A 15688-nucleotide genomic window follows, 5' to 3' on the forward strand; every position below is an offset into this window, starting at 1 on the left:
GTCTTTATGAATGCCAATTTGGTGCAAAACAAGAGGGAAGAAAAAGGCTGGATTACCTCCAGCCTACTAGGTGATTTCCTACCTCTTCGGGGAAATCTCTAGGTGGCATTCTACTTCTTTTGGGAAATCTCTAGGTGATTTTCTCATTCTACCTCTTTTGGGAAATCTCTAGGTGATTTTCTCATTCTACCTCTTTTGGGAAATCTCTAGGTGATTTCCTACCTCTTTTGGGAAAAGAATTCGGGAGCTCTGCCTCCTAAGCTCCTCTCTGAGGCAGCGCTGGAGTAAATGGGGTGGGACATGGAGGCGTTGCCGTAATTTCCTTGGTTTTGCAGAAGGCATCCTTATCTGCTGGTTACTGCTGACCTTGCTAGCATCCTAAACAGGTGAGCTCGGGCTCTGGTCTCCCTTGGCCTGGTCACTCTCCAGGCCTGGCTCAGCCTGGCCCTCCCCCAGCCTTCTGGCCTTGTTAGGCATCTCTCATCTCTTGTGGAGTCTCCTGGCCCATCCTGGATGCGGAAGTGCCTGGGTTGTGTCCACACCTCAAGGGAGGGGAAGGCAGCTCAGAAAAGCCATGCAGCAACTCTGCTAGACCACAACCACCCACTCTACTTTGCTATCCAGGTGGACGGAATGCGAGCAGGGGATCTATTTCCAGGTTCTTAAGGGGAGTTGGGACAGAAATAATCTCTTCCTGTAACCTCCTCTTATTCCTTTATCTAATACCTTTCTTAGGCCAAGCAAGACGTGAAGGAGAGAGATCAGGACACACATCCAACTTCATCTCTCGCCCATCTGTCTCTCCCACCTTCCTCCTCCCGCATCTGCCAAGGTCAATGTTTTTCAGTGTTTTCATGGTGCCAGTCATGACCCATTCCTGGCAGAGTGACTGAAGTCAGGGGGTTATGACCAGCATGAATACAAATTAACCACAAATTTTAAAAATGAGAAAATATTACACATAACAAGGCTAAGAATTGTTTTCTAAAATCTGTTTCGTGTACGTGTCTGTGTGCACACACGACTGTCTTGCTGTGGGTTACGGAAAAAATATGTGACAGTCACTCTTCTGTGTCATATTCTATCACAGAGCGACAGGCTGCATCTCCCAAGGGACATAGGGCTGTCTTCTCCACACGAGAGCTCTCCAAGCACTGAGGCTCCCAAACCTAGCTCTTGACGTGTTAACTGAGGACATTTTTCTAAAAAACAAATGAGGAAATCTTCAAGGTAAGTTTGGTTTGCCATGAAAATTCCAATTATGGATGTCAAAACCCGAGCATAATTCCTTCTCTTGCATTTTCACTTGTAGGCAAACTTGACTTCCACCCTCCGAAGATGACCAATGCCTCTGGCCAACTGGGGAGAGGCTCGCATTCAGAAAAGCCAAAGAACAAAGGAGTTAATGTATTTTTTCAAACAACGTCTCTCGTTCCATGCTAATGGTGTAAGAGGCTGTTGGGCTGACCCCCCATCTATGGCGCCCTCCTCACTTCACCAGAGGCACATGGGTAGTGATGGACACTGAGCTATATTTTCTCAAGAGGTACTCGGAGCTAAACTGATCTCCATCTGAGAAGCCTACACTGTCCATCCTGTTGCCAATGCCATGAACCACACTTGGCTTTAATAAGCAATTCCATGTGCAATTGTGCAAAAGCCAAGTAAAGCGGCTCGGAAGTTCCTTCCACTGGGACTGGGCCAGGTTGTTCTTGTAATCACTTTCTGCCACCTCCCCTTCCTTCTAGATCGTCAGTTTTAGGAGGGTAGAGACTGTGTCTGCTTAACTCATCCTCATCCTCAGTCCTAGCAGAGCATCCAAGGCATTTGGTAGGTGTTTAATGACGTTGTGTAAAATAAATGAATGTGGGCCGGGTGTAGTCACTCATGCCTGTAATCCCAGCATTTTGGAAGGCTGAGGCAGGTGGATCACCTGAGGTCAGGAGTTCGAGACCAGCCTGGCCAACATGGTGAAACCCGTCTGTACTAAAAATACAAAAATTAGCTGGGCATGGTGGTGGGCGCCTGTAATCCTGGCTACGCAGGAGGCTGAGGCAGGAAAATTGCTTGAACCCAGGAGGTGGAGGTTGAAATGAGCAGAGATTGCGCCATTGCACTCCAGTCTAGGTGACAAGAGACTCCGTCTCAAAAAAAAAAAAAAATGTGAAGTTATGTGGGAGAAGTGGCAAATCTCCTAATGCTGGGGTGTCCAATCTTTTGGTTTCTCTGGACCACACTGGAAGAAGAATTGTCTTGGTCCACACATAAAAAATACACCAACACTACCAACAGCTGATGAGCTGAAGTTTAAAACTTCCCCTAAAATCTCCTAATGTTTTAAGAAAGTTTACAAATTTGTGTTGGGCCTCATTCAAAGCCGTCCTGGGCCACATGCAGCCCGTGGGCCACAGGTTGGACAAGCTTGCCCTAAGGGGTTCCAGGGAATGTTGTTAAATGTGGTGTCTTAACCATGTCACAACAGTAAGGCCAAAACACTTCTTGTGTGTTCTTTTACAAATTTGCAAACAGGCAGAAACCTGAGAGATAAATTAGGTGATTTCTGGTGTGTCAATCTTTTAATGAAACACGATCACTTTTGTTTATTGTTGTTTGGGAAGAGTATTTTAAGAGCCCATCATTTAAAGTAAATGTGTAGTTCACTGTGCACCACAGCAGGGCATCGCGTATTCTGTCTTTAAACACTACCATTATTACTGCTAGTAAAAGTGAGATACACACCCATCCATATATTTTATGCCCTTCTGTTCAAGAATACCTACAATGATAACATCATTCTCTATTTAATTTTGAATACTGGTCTGAGGGAAAAGTAAACAAGGCTATATATTTTTTGGAGTAATAGGTCTCTAAATTCTACAAAATTTCAGAGGATAAAAATCAGTCAGATATATCTTAAATGCTAACTGCCATTTCCCTGAAAACCATGATCATAAGATAGTCAGTGTCTATAAGATATATGTATTCTAATCCTTGCTTTATGGCCTAACCTGGTTAGGTTATTTAAAATAACCCAAACTTTATTTTAAATGAACAGACAGTTTTCCCAAGGTACCATTTTCAACACTATTTTCCTATTCCCTACACACAGTGCAGACTTTGTAACCTGGCGCTGAAGACACGTATAAGCTGAATCTATGCTACTTCCGCAATCTTATCAACTCATTTGTATTAAGTTCCAGAATACATGTTAGGACTTTGGCAAGACAGACAAGACTTCTCCCCTCCTGGAATTTCCATCCATCCAGAGAATAAAGATTCCAGATCATGATTGGTGCTGTGAAGGAAATATACAAGGTAAAAAGGACAGCCTTTTGGATGAGAGAGGGTGGCTTTGGGGAGATGTCAGGGAGGCTCCTGGGAGTAGCTATGGGATCTCAGGGCCAGCTGTGGGAAGGGCCAGGTGGTCCCAGGTCCTTGGGAAGTCACTTGGTCTATTCAGAGTGAGTGAGTGGAGGAGGAAGTGTGCCCTGAGAAGAGGTACAGGTGGTTAGATCTCAACACTTCATTTGTTTTTATTTTTTGAGACAGAATCTCATTCTATCACCCAGACTGGAGCACAGTGGCACCATCTCGGCTCACTGCAACCTCTGCCTCCCGGGTTCAAGCAATTCTTGTGCCTCAGCCTCCTGAGTAGTGTGTGGTCTGATCACACAAGGCCTCCAGAATCACAGCGAGAAATGTCAGTTTTACGTTAGAGAAATTTGAAGTTAAACATTACATAGTGGCTTTATTCATAATTGCCAAAAGATTGGAAAATACTCAAATGTTCCTCACCTGGGGGATGGGTAGGCAAACTACACATCCATTTAAAGGCATATTACTCAGTAATGAAAAGGGACGATGGGTGCATGCAACAACATGGGTGAATTTCAGGCGCGTTATGCCAAGGGACGAAAGCCAGACTTTGTGGGAGTCATCTATTGCTGCCAACAAAATTATCCCCAAAGTTGGCAGGAGCAGGGAAGTACAATCCTACTCTGTATCTGGAAGGAAAACTTGAAGAGCAGCGCGACAGCCCGTTGTAGAAGTTGTAACTGCCTACTTGGGAGACTGAGGCAGGAGAATTGCTGGAACCCAGCAGGCGGAGGTTGCAATGAGCCGAGATAACGCCACTGCACTCCAGCCTGGGCAACAGAGTGAGATTCCCATCTCAAAAAAAGAAAAAAGTTACAACTGTGTCTCTGTCTTACTTCTAAGGAAAGAGTCCTGCGATTCTTCACAAATGCACCTCCTCCTTGTGAGGGAGAAGAGACAGCAGCATGCTGTTCACAGTATACTTGTTATTCACATTACTCATTATTCACATTACTGGAAGCAAAATGTACTACTGTATTGAGTCAGCTGGCGAAAGAGAAGTGTCCTGTGACATAGACAAGCTGTGACAGGCAGTGAGATGGCAGAGACTGGGGTGACCCGTGCAGGGTTGCACAGCCACAGAGTCCCATGCTGTTTCTCCCACTGACACCTGTGTGGCCCTGGACTCTCAACACTTTATTTTTATTTTTTTGAGACGGAATCTTGCTCTATCGCCCAGGCTGGAGTGCAGCGGTGCCATCTTGGCTCACTGCAACCTCTGCCTCCCATGTTCAAGCGATTCTTGTGCCTCAGCCTCCCAAGTAGCTGAGATTACAGGTGTGCACCAGCACACCCTGCTAATTTTTTGTATTTTTTTTTTTTAATTAGAGATGGGGTTTCACTATGTTGGTCAGGCTGGGCTTGAACTCATGACCTCAGATGATCCACCAGCCTTGGCCTCCCAAAGTGCTGGGATTACAGGTGTGAGCCATTGTATCCGGCCCCAGACCCTCAACACTTCAGAGTTTCAGTTTCCCTCACCTGCGAAAGTTATGCCAATAATCTCTAAGGTCCCTTCTATCTATACATTGTTAGTCAGCATTCTGTGACTTAATGACGTGCTGCTTCTTGTGCGACAAGATGGGAGCTCCCTCAATCCCTGAAGCCCATTCCCATGCTCTTCTCAGGTCGCTTGGATACCACCTGTGTGATTTATGCCACATCTGCCGGCCACCTGCTCTACTGGTCGCTTAACCTGTTCCTTCAAATGAACTCACTTTTTAAAACAAATTTAAATGGGTTTGTTTTAAAAGTAAATTTGTGGCAGGGCACAGTGACTCACACCTATAATCCCAGCACTTTTGGAGGCCAAGGTGAGAGGATAACACGAACCCGGGAGTGTAAGACCAGCTTGGCAACAAGTGAGATCCTGTCTCTACAAAAATATACGTATATACACACATACAGACACACACACACACACACACACACACACACACACACACACACACAAATTAGCCAGGCATGGTGGCGCATGCCTGTAGTCCCAGCTTCTTGAGGGGGCTGAGATGAGATGATTGCTTGAGGCTGGAAGGTTGAGGCTGCAGTGAGCTGTAACTGTGCCACTGCACTCCAGCCGGGGCACAGAGAGGGATCTTTTCTCAAAAATAAACACATAAATAAATAATAGTAAGGTTTTTGTTAGTTTGTTTTTGGAGACAGAACCTCACTTTGTCACCCAGGCTGGAGTTCAGTGGTGTGATCTCAGCTCACTGAAACATCGGCCTCCTGGATTCAAGAGATTCTCCTCCCTCCACTTCCTGAGTAGCTGGGATTAGAGGCATGCACCACCACGCCTGGCTAATTTTTTGTATTTTTAGTAGAGATGGGGTTTCACCAGGTTGGCCAGGCTGGTCTCGAAGTCCTGGCCTCAAGTGATCCACTTGCCTCAGCCTCCCAAAGTGCAGGCATTACAGGCGTGAGCCACCACGCCTGGCCTAGAACTTTATATCACAATGGTAAATGGGGGAAAATATCAGTGAGACTAGCCAATTAGAAGCCAACTAAAAAATAAATGCCATGAAAGCAAAGCAATGTTGCCAATTTCTGATTTGATACTATTACAGCTGAAAACTTGAGTCTGTCTGCTTGCCTTTTTTTTTTTTTTTTAAAGGAGGTGATTGAAGACAGGTGTTAAAGACCTGTTAGCTCCAAACTGAGGCTTTCTCCTTGCTTTCTCTGAAGGCTTAAAAGATAATTGAAAAGGGAACAACTTTGTCCTTTGGTGACTCAGTGTTATTAATGCCCTATCTACCTCCTACCTAATACCATTTCCCCTTACATACAGCTGCACCTCCCACACTTTAAGAAACGCTGAATTTGGTGTGCATCGTAATAATGTATATAGGAGCTGGTTCCCTTGCTTCCCCTGACTGAGCTCTCGGAGGCCAGGTGGGTTCTGGTTTTTCCATCTCTGCAGCCCTGACAGATGTCCCTTCTGATCTCCTGGCAGAGGGCTTAGCAGCATCTCGAGCAGGTCGAACCTTAAAGAGGTGTGACAAGAGTGAGCCAGGGAACAAAGCAGGAGCAGCCACCATCACCAGCAAGGGGAGAGTCTCAGTCCTGATTGCTGTTGCACTAAATCAATGAGCTTCATCTGAAGTTCCAGAGAGGGAGAAAGGGGCACAGCAAAGCAGGAATCGGACCTGGGTTCCAGTGCTGTTTTGAGGTGATTTTCAGAGATACTTGAGTCTCTCAGTGGGTATTAGTCTATGCAACAATAATCACACAACTAATGCTTAAAAGTAATATATGTTTTGGAGAATTTTTTTTAAATGAAAAAGCGTGAGTTTTAGGGTCTCTGTCTTTTTTTAATGAAAAATTAGAGCCGAGCCTCCCCTGCAATGGAACAAATGGAGGCTCTACCTGGACAGTTCCTACTAGACGCCCTGGGGGTACAGCTGGCCTCCATAGTAGCTGCCCAGGTGATTCTGACAGGCAGCCAAGGCTGAGAACACTGGATCAGAAAATTCACAAAGAGGAAAACTTGGCCCAGATGAATGCATTCGCTCATCACAACATTGGCCCTCTCTCTACCAGATAACTCCTTGTGCCCCCAAATACACATCTCATCTCCATTTTGTAACCTTTGAAAATAAGTCAGCTATACTCCCAACATCATTCATCACTAGGGAAATGCTAATTAAAACCACAGTGAGGTGCCACTTCACACTCAGCAGAATGACTATTACCAAAAAACGAAAACAAGTGTTGGCAAAGATGCGAAGAACTTAGTGCACTGCTGGCGGGAATGTAAATGGCGTAGCTGTGATGAAAAACATGGTGGTTCTTTAAAAAGCTAAATGTAAATTAGCATACAACCCTGCAATTCCACACCTGCGTATATCCAGAAGAATTGAAAACAGGGACTCAGGCAAGTACTTGTACACAGTAGCCAAGCGGTAGGAACAATTCAAGTGTCCATCAACAAACGAATGGATAAACGAAGTGGGGTACACATACAATTTTTCAGCCGCAAAAATGGAGCATTATTCAGCCATAAAAAGAAATACAATTAATTCTGAGAAGCCTACAAATGAGTGAACTTTGAAAATATTATGCTAAGTGAAATACGCCAGACCCAAAAGGACAAATATTGTACAATACCACTTACAGGAGATATGTAGAATAGGCAAATTTATAGAGGAAATTCATAGGTTAGCAAGGGCTGGGAGAGGTTGGTGTCTAATGGGTCCAGAGTTTCAGTTTGGAATCATGAAAAAGTTCTGGAAATGGGTATTGGTGATAGTTACATGAAATCATAAATGCACTCGAATGAGTCCATTCTCTCATTGCTATAAAGAAAACCTCTGGAAATGGGTAGTGGTGATAGTTACATGAAATTGTAAATGTGCTTGTATGAGTCCATGCTTGCATTGCTATAAAGAACTACCTGAGACTGGGTCATTTACAAAGAAGAGGTTTCATTGACTCACAGTTCCACAGGCTGTACAGGAAGCAGGGCTCAGGAGGCCTCAGGAAACCTGCAATCATGGCAGAAGGCATAGGGGAAGCTGGCACATCCTACATGGCCAGAGAAGGAGGAAGAGAATAAAGAGGGAGGTACTACACGCTTTTAAACAACCAGATCGTGTGAGAACTCACTGTCACAAGAACAGCAAGGGGGAAATCAGCCCCCAAGATCTGATAACGTCCCACCAGGCCTCTCCTCCAACATTGGGGATTACAGTTCGATATGAGATTTGGGCGGCACAGATCCAAAGCATATCACTGCTTAATACTACAGACTCGTACACTTAAAAAGATGGAAATGGTAAGTGTTATGTTACATACATTTTAATCACAATCTTTTAAAAAACTGAATGAACTGGAAAAAAGAAAAGCCAGGTACAATGGGCCTTTCTAGGCATAGGGAGATCTTTCCAAACTGCACAGGGAACAGACCCAGAGAGTCAATATGCACCTCCTGGGATCAAACCCCACGGGTGCAGGCTGCTCTCTCTCTCTCTTATACCTCGGTTCCCTTAATAAAGTGAGGATACCAACATTGTTCACCCTTTTGTTGTGTTACAAGATTGAATGAAATATATACTCATATTGCACGAACAGGCATACATAAACATGTAAAGCATTTAGGACAGTGGCTGGTATACAGTAAGTGCCCAATGATATTAATAGCTACTGGTACCACTATCATCATCACCCATGCCTACAGTGACGTGTCTATTTTGACACTGATTCCAAAGGTAGGATGTATTTTGAGGATGATGAAAATATTCTGGGATTAGTTAGTGGTGATGGTGACATGACCTTCTGAATGTACTAAAACCAACCGAATGGTAGTACACTTTAAAATGGTGGATCTTACAGCACATAAGTTACATGTTTTTTTCAAAGGCAGATTATACAGTCATGTAAAGTTTTCTGTAATGTAGACACAGAATTGTGTGTAGGGTGTACATATTTGCTAAGCCTCAAAGTCACAGCCACCACACTCAAGGGTGATTTGCCAGCACAGCAGAGAAGGGCTTGTGTGCTGCTGATAGCTTGTAAAAGCTCCCCTGGGGGTGTTGGTGAGCAGCCCGGATCACACCCTGGGAGCCCCAGTTACGTTTGTTCTCTCAGAAAAATGAGAAGCCACAGCATGGACCCATCATCTTGCAACAAGTGTGATAACCTCTGAACCTCCAGGCCGGCATGAAGGATGTCACTCCTGTTTAGCCACTTGTGGGGGAGGGGGTGGTGATACCTGCCACACATGCAATTGGCTGGGAAGGTGGCCAGCCTGAGTCTGAGGTCTCCCCTGACCAGGAAGCAACATTAGCAGCCACAGCAGTGTCAACACCTGCCTGCCAGCAGGCGCCATGCCTGATAGGTGGCTTGTTTTCGAGGACAAACTCCAAAGACCAGGAACCAGTTACCTCCTGCCCTTGCCTGTTTCGACCACAGCCTTGGGGCCAGCCATGCCTGGCTCTTTAGTTACCTACTGAAAGGGAGGAGTGGAATCGGACCCTCCGGTGGCAAAATCCAACAAAAACCCCCGGGGCGTGGGGGATCCTGCTGAAATAGACTCAGGCTCATCAACATCCCAAATCCATAATCTCCCTGCCTTTCCCACCTGCACACACACCGCCTTCAGCTTTTGCCCTGACTCATCCCTGGAATCCCTTCTTACCTTGGTTCCTAGGGTAAACCTGCAGAGCAAGACGGATGGAGGAAGATCCGCCACGAACCAGCAATCCCAGCCTCGCTTCTAAGCAGGGGTAACGCCGGCCTTGAAAGACAGCTGAAGGGGATTGTGGGTCGATGCCAATCACTTTGGAGAGGGCTCAGCCGTCTTGAAATAAATGCTCAGAAGGAGCACCTGCTTCACGGTGTTAACAAGAATGGGCACCACCTGCTTCGGCAGCGCCCCGGGGTCAGCATCCACGCGGGTCATGCCCTCACCCAGCCCACCTGGCAGCTGCCGACACAGAACTGGGATGCATTTCCTGCCTGGGTCACTCGGAGCCGCTCAAGCCTGGGATCCAAGCTGGAGGGCTGGGTGTGGGGAGTATTTGGCAGGTGTCATGGGAAGCAGGGAGGTGTGAGCAGGGGATGGATTCAAAGTTTTTTTTATAACCCAGAGACTCTGGAATTTTGTGAATAAGTGGGACTATTTCCTTCTGGAGCAGGAGAGACAATTCCTGCTCATACTGTTTGTGTGATAAGGAGGAAATCTAGCAACACCCAACCCGAATCCATCAAAAAGAGTTGGAAAATGTGTGGGCTCTCAGGAGGAGGAAGAGAAAACAATAGCCAGCCTTTCAGTCTGGAGGATAATCTCCAAGTCTCAAATATAGATATTCAGGGAAACATTACCCCACGCACGAAAACTTTAGTGCTACTGTGATGATTATTATTTTTGATGGAGTCTTGCTCTGTCGCCAGGCCGGAGTGAATGGCACAATCTTGGCTCACTGCAGCCTCTGCCTCCTGGGTTCAAGTGATTCTCAGTCGCCCAAGTAACTGGGACTACAGTCGCACGCCGCTATGCCCAGCTAATTTTAGTACTTTTAGTAGAGACGTGGTTTACGCCACGTTAGCCAGGATGGTCTTGATCTCTTGGCCTTGTGATCTGCCCGCCTCAGCCTCCCAAAGTGATGGGACTACAGGTGTGAGCCACCGCGCCCAGCCACTACTATGATTATTTAGGAAAGATGTCATGCTTAAATATTCACAGTGTATTGACTGCTAATCATACCTCAATAAAGCACTTGAAATCTTAAAAGTTAGATATTATTAGCGACCTGCCCCTTGAAGTTTAGGTATCAGGGTTTGTTGACTTCTTGAACAAGGAGGAGGAGCAGGTGTGACCCACATCAAGGCTCCTGGTGTTCAAGTGACTCATTGGAGGTCAGACAGGCAGAGTGGTGGAGCTGGGCCTCTGCGAAGTTTCCACGAACATTTATGAGCTTGATGTGGGCTGGATGGTGGGAAAAGTATCGGGGAAATATTACAGGGAGGGTTAAGAGAGGGTTCCTGTTCGGGAGTTGCTCCGACTCGCTTTGTAACTAAGCAGTTGATGTCTCTCTGGGTCTCAGTTTCCTCATCTGTAAAAGGGGCTAAAAAAAAGGTCTCTAAGACCCTTTTTGCTCTGGGAAGCCAAAGGTGATCTGTGAATAGTTTTTCTAACTTCAAAAGCAATGTCCCAGGTGTAGTGGTTCATGCCTGTAATCCCAGCACTTTGGAAGGCCGAGGTGGGCAGCTCACTTGAGGTCAGGAGTTTGAGACCAGCATGGCAAAATCCTGTCTCTACTAAAAATACAAAAAAATTAGACAGGCATGGTGGCACACGCCTGTAATTCCAGCTACTCAGGAGGCGGAGGCAGGAGAATTGCTTGAAATTGCAGTGAACCGAGATCACACTGCTGCACTCCAGCATGGGCAACAGAGTGAGACAGCTTCAGAAAAACATAAAACAAAACAAACAAAAGCAATGTAACCTCTCCATCCCACCCACGTATTGGAATATTGAAAAGAAAGACCCACCTCCTTTCCGAAATTAAGCGGCACTTTTCTAATTATAACTTTGATTCTGCTCTAAAGTCGGCAGAGCAGAATCAAACTTTAGGATCTCTCACTCAAGATCCTAAAGTTATGAGTTACCTAATTCCAACATCTTAGTCATTAAAGTGCCAGCGAATTATGTTTATGTGAATCAAAGCATAATTTTGGCTTTAAGAATAAAGGGTTTGAATATCTGGTGTGTGTGTGCGTGTGTGTGTGTGTGTGTGTGTGTAAGAAAAACGACGAATATCAGTCCTTAGAAAAATCAGCTTACTTTGAGACCTCCATGCCATTATTGCCTCCTTTAATATTGCTGACAGTCTCTTGCAAATGTATCACAAGTTGGCATTTATTAGTGCGAGGCACAAGTAAGGGGCATGTTATTTGATTTGAATAACAGCTCGGAGCTACAATTTGAGTCCAGAAATATATTAGTCAGAAACAATCTCATTTAATAACACAGAAACTAATAAAAGAAAAGTATTCCAACTGATTCAGAATTGAATTTATGAATATTGCTTTAGCAGGATTAATGATCAAAACCCCAACCTGTTTGTCACGTTATAACTGACTTTTCCATTTAAATGCAAAACCAGAAGTCAATGAGTCCAAAAGATTGTATATTGCTTTGAAGAAAACCAGTTCATTTTACATGTAAGCTTCCAAATTGGCAATAAACTTTAATTACAGGGTCAGATAATCAAATTATAATCAAATAGCCTCACATAAAAATCTATGTTTGAAATTAATGAGACACAAGCCTGACTTGGTATCATTCCACCTCTGTAACTTACTAACAGACATTTCATTTTCATTTAAAAGTCACCTTAAGGACTTTCTCCTCAATTTCCACCGTGTAGCTTAATTTGATTTAGAAAACATTTCATTCTTAGACCATGCAGTCCTTTAGATTTTCATATTCAGCTCTACGTTCCCCCTGCCTCCTCTCACCTTGGGGAGGTCTGTTTTATAATTGATGATGGAATTTCCAAATTGGCATGATTGTAACCCTTTCCAACTAAGAGGTGTCTGTACCGGGAAGAACCCTTGATCTGGTGTCAGATATCATTGGACAGAGGCAGCATCCACACCATGGGACTGAGTGGCCTGGAAAATTTTGCCAGAGGAAAATAATGTGTACAGCAAGATTGTCCAACCTGTGGCCCAGGATGGCTTTGAATGTGGCCAAACAGAAATTTGTAAACTTTCTTAAAACATTATGAGAGTTTTGTTTATTTTTTGTAATTTTTTTTTTTTTTTTTTTTTTTGCTAATCAACTGTTGTTAGTGTATTTTATATGCGGCCCAAGACAATTCTTCTTCCAATGTGGCCCAGGGAAGCCAAATATTGGACACCCCTGATGTATAGCTGAGAAATACATAAGTTATTTTGAAATCTACACATCCATTGGCAAATGAATGGCATGAACATATACCTGCTTCACCGTGTCATGAGATCTGAACAAGCAGAATGGAAAGTAATGCTTCAAAGCCTCTCTTTTTATCTTTAAAAGTGGTTCTTCGTCTTCTTCAGTAACAGTAGCATCTTTTGTCAGCCTAAGGAAGACCCAGCTGCTGGGCTTCCATTTCCTGGCAAGCAGGCGAGTCGTGGCCATGTGGGAAGAGTGAGGAGCCGAGCAGCCTGTGGAGGGGAATCTAAGATGCACACACTTCTGCCACTGGCACTTTGCTCCTCTAAGGATTAGACTTTTCTCCTAGCTCTCTCATAGAATAAAATAAGTGGGGTGCAAAGCGTCTCCGACAGGGTCACCAGATAAAAATAAATTTTTGTATATCCCAGCTAATGCCTGGGATATACTAAAAAAAAGTCATTCCTTGTTTATCTGAAATACACATTTAAGTGGATATCCTAAATTTTTATTAGCTAAACTGGCAACCCTAGCCTGAAATAATAATGACAATAAATGCTCCTTTGAGTGTTCAGAGCTTGATATCTTCTGAAACATTAAAAGACTTCATGGTGATTAACTTTGTTTCCCAAACTTGCCAATGATCATCCAATCATAAGAATCAGCTGGGAGCCTTATAAAACTACAGATACCTGGCCGGGCACAGTGGCTCACACCTGTAATCCCAGCACTTTAGGAGGCTGAGGAGGGTGGATCACTTGAGGTCAGGAGTTTGAGTCCAGCCTGGCCAAGATGATGAAACCCTGTCTCTACTAAAAATACAAAAAATTAGTCAGGAATGGTGGCAGGCACCTGTAATCCCAGCTACTTGGGAGGCTGAAGCAGGTGAATCGCTTGAACCCAGGAGGCAGAAGTTGCAGCAAGACAAGATCGCGCCACTGCACTCCAGCCTGGGCAACAAGAGCAAAACTCCATCCAAAAAAATAAAATAAATAAATAAAACTACAGATACCCAGGCTCATCCTACAATTACTGATTCAGTAAGCCCAGGGTTTAGGCTGGAAGTTTGTATTTGGACAAGTTTCCCAGGTGCTTCTTGGCATCAGAAAAGTTTGGAAAACACTGCAAATATCTCTTATCTTGTCACTACATTCCTGAGAAGCAAGTGGTGATGGGGTTTGAGAGGTGAGGAAAAATTATTAACCTTCACTTCCAGCTGGGGAAATCATGGCTTAGAAAAGTGCTCAGCTATATTTGTAACTTGGACCGACTGAAACGCCAGCCTCAAAATATTTTATTTCATTGCCACGAAAGTAAAAGATCATGTGGTTTAGAGACGGACAGGCAGGAGACATCTGACCCTGTAAGTTACTTCTATCGGCATAATTATGATCTTTGCTGTTTTGTCTGGCATGCTCCAGGGTCCCGCTGTGAGCTATTAAAGAATGAGCTATTGATCATCTCTGCCTTGGGTTTTTTATCTGGAGTAAGGAGAGCCTCCCTGCCTCAAGCTTTCTCCATGTTTTCACCCCTGGAACAAAAAAAAAGTACAGTGCAATGGACCAAAAACCCATGAGAAGTTCCATCCATCAGAGTGTGGAGGATATGGGGAAGGTGCTATGCAGGTGAGTGACTCTGTCCGCTGGTGGCCGCTTTAGCCCTTGTCCCATCCACGGGCCCCAGACACACGTGGAAGGTGGGGACAAGTAGGAAAACACAGAACTCCCAAGATAGTCATTTGCACTCTCAGCATGACACATGTCCATTAAAGGGAAACCGCAAGGATGTCAGGGTGATGAGACCATTCAATATAAACAGAGAGCCCCCAGGGTTACGTCCGCCCTCCCCTGCTCTGTGTCGTTACTGCCAAGGCAGGAAAACTGGGTTTCAAGTCAATAATTTGTCTCCTTCTCCTGAGAGGTGTTTGCCTGCAGAAGGATGAATCGGAGAAAAGAATGAGGTCTGATTTCACCCTCCATGTTCCGAGTCACCCTGGCCAAACATGCAAAGGAACACATGACGGGAAATGGTTTCTTCCCAAGAGACCCCAGCCTCTAGGAGGAGATCTGCTGTTGGTTCCCCTTATGCAGAGTGCCTTCTTGCTCTCCAACAAGAGAGGCAGTCACATTTTACTTCTGTGGTTAAGTCACCCTCTTTAAAAATGATCACTGAGCCTGTAGTCAGAAAGGCAGCCTACACTCATCTCTTACCATGACCATGACCTTGGGCAGCCCTTGTCTCTGCCTCAGCTTCCACTCAGGCTAGTTACATTAGGTGCCAACTTTATGGGATTCTCTGCTGACATTCTTCCTCTGTGTCATTGACGGGACATTGACATTGACTAGGCACACACTAAAGTCAAAGTTTCTCTTTCCGAAATTAACCCAAAATTGACTTTTGCTGTAATCACACTCTAGCAAAATCTGCTTTTCATATCCCTTGAGTTGTTTCCACAACTCTGTATGAACTCAATGACTAAAGGGATAACATGGAAAATGTTTCAATTCCAAAGAAAAAAGCTCAAGTCTTCCCTAAGTCAGTGTATTGAGTTCTTAGACCACATCTCACATCTGAGAGGGGTCAGGGTTTTTTTTTAACACCCACTGAATGTAGTTACCACTGCTCTGTGACCTCAGAGGAACCCAATTTAACCTTATAAGACATGGAGGAGAGGATAGGGCAAATAATCTGTGGACAGAATGTGGGAAGAGGAAAAATAAGCCAGGGTGATATTCATCATGACAAGTGGTGGGGTTCGGATGATGAAGATAGATTAAAATAATCCTAACTTTCTTAATCTCCTGAGCCCTTAGTAATGTTCTGTTGACTAAATCCTTACCAGGTTAAAAACATGTCTTGCTTCCTGCTTTCCTGGAGGCACTCCAGTCTAAATCATCTACAAGGTAAATAATGTACCAAAAACCATTCTGATAG

The 15688-nt window shown here is 44.6% G+C and overlaps 1 protein-coding gene across 1 annotated transcript in view; it reads right to left on the reverse strand.

Moving 5' to 3' along the window:
- AKTIP (AKT interacting protein) overlaps positions 1-9534 on the reverse strand; it is a 53220-nt gene extending 43686 nt beyond the window's left edge. Inside the window, exon 1 of the mRNA XM_012447956.3 lies at positions 9512-9534. The gene's annotated coding sequence lies outside the window, so the exon portion shown is untranslated. The remainder of the gene's footprint in view (positions 1-9511) is intronic.
- Positions 9535-15688: the final 6154 nt, after the last annotated feature.

Source organism: Aotus nancymaae, unplaced genomic scaffold (genome assembly GCF_030222135.1).
Source record: "Aotus nancymaae isolate 86718 unplaced genomic scaffold, 86718_ANA_hifiasm-v0.15.2.pri h1tg000030l, whole genome shotgun sequence".
Classification (NCBI taxonomy): Eukaryota; Metazoa; Chordata; class Mammalia; order Primates; family Aotidae; genus Aotus; species Aotus nancymaae.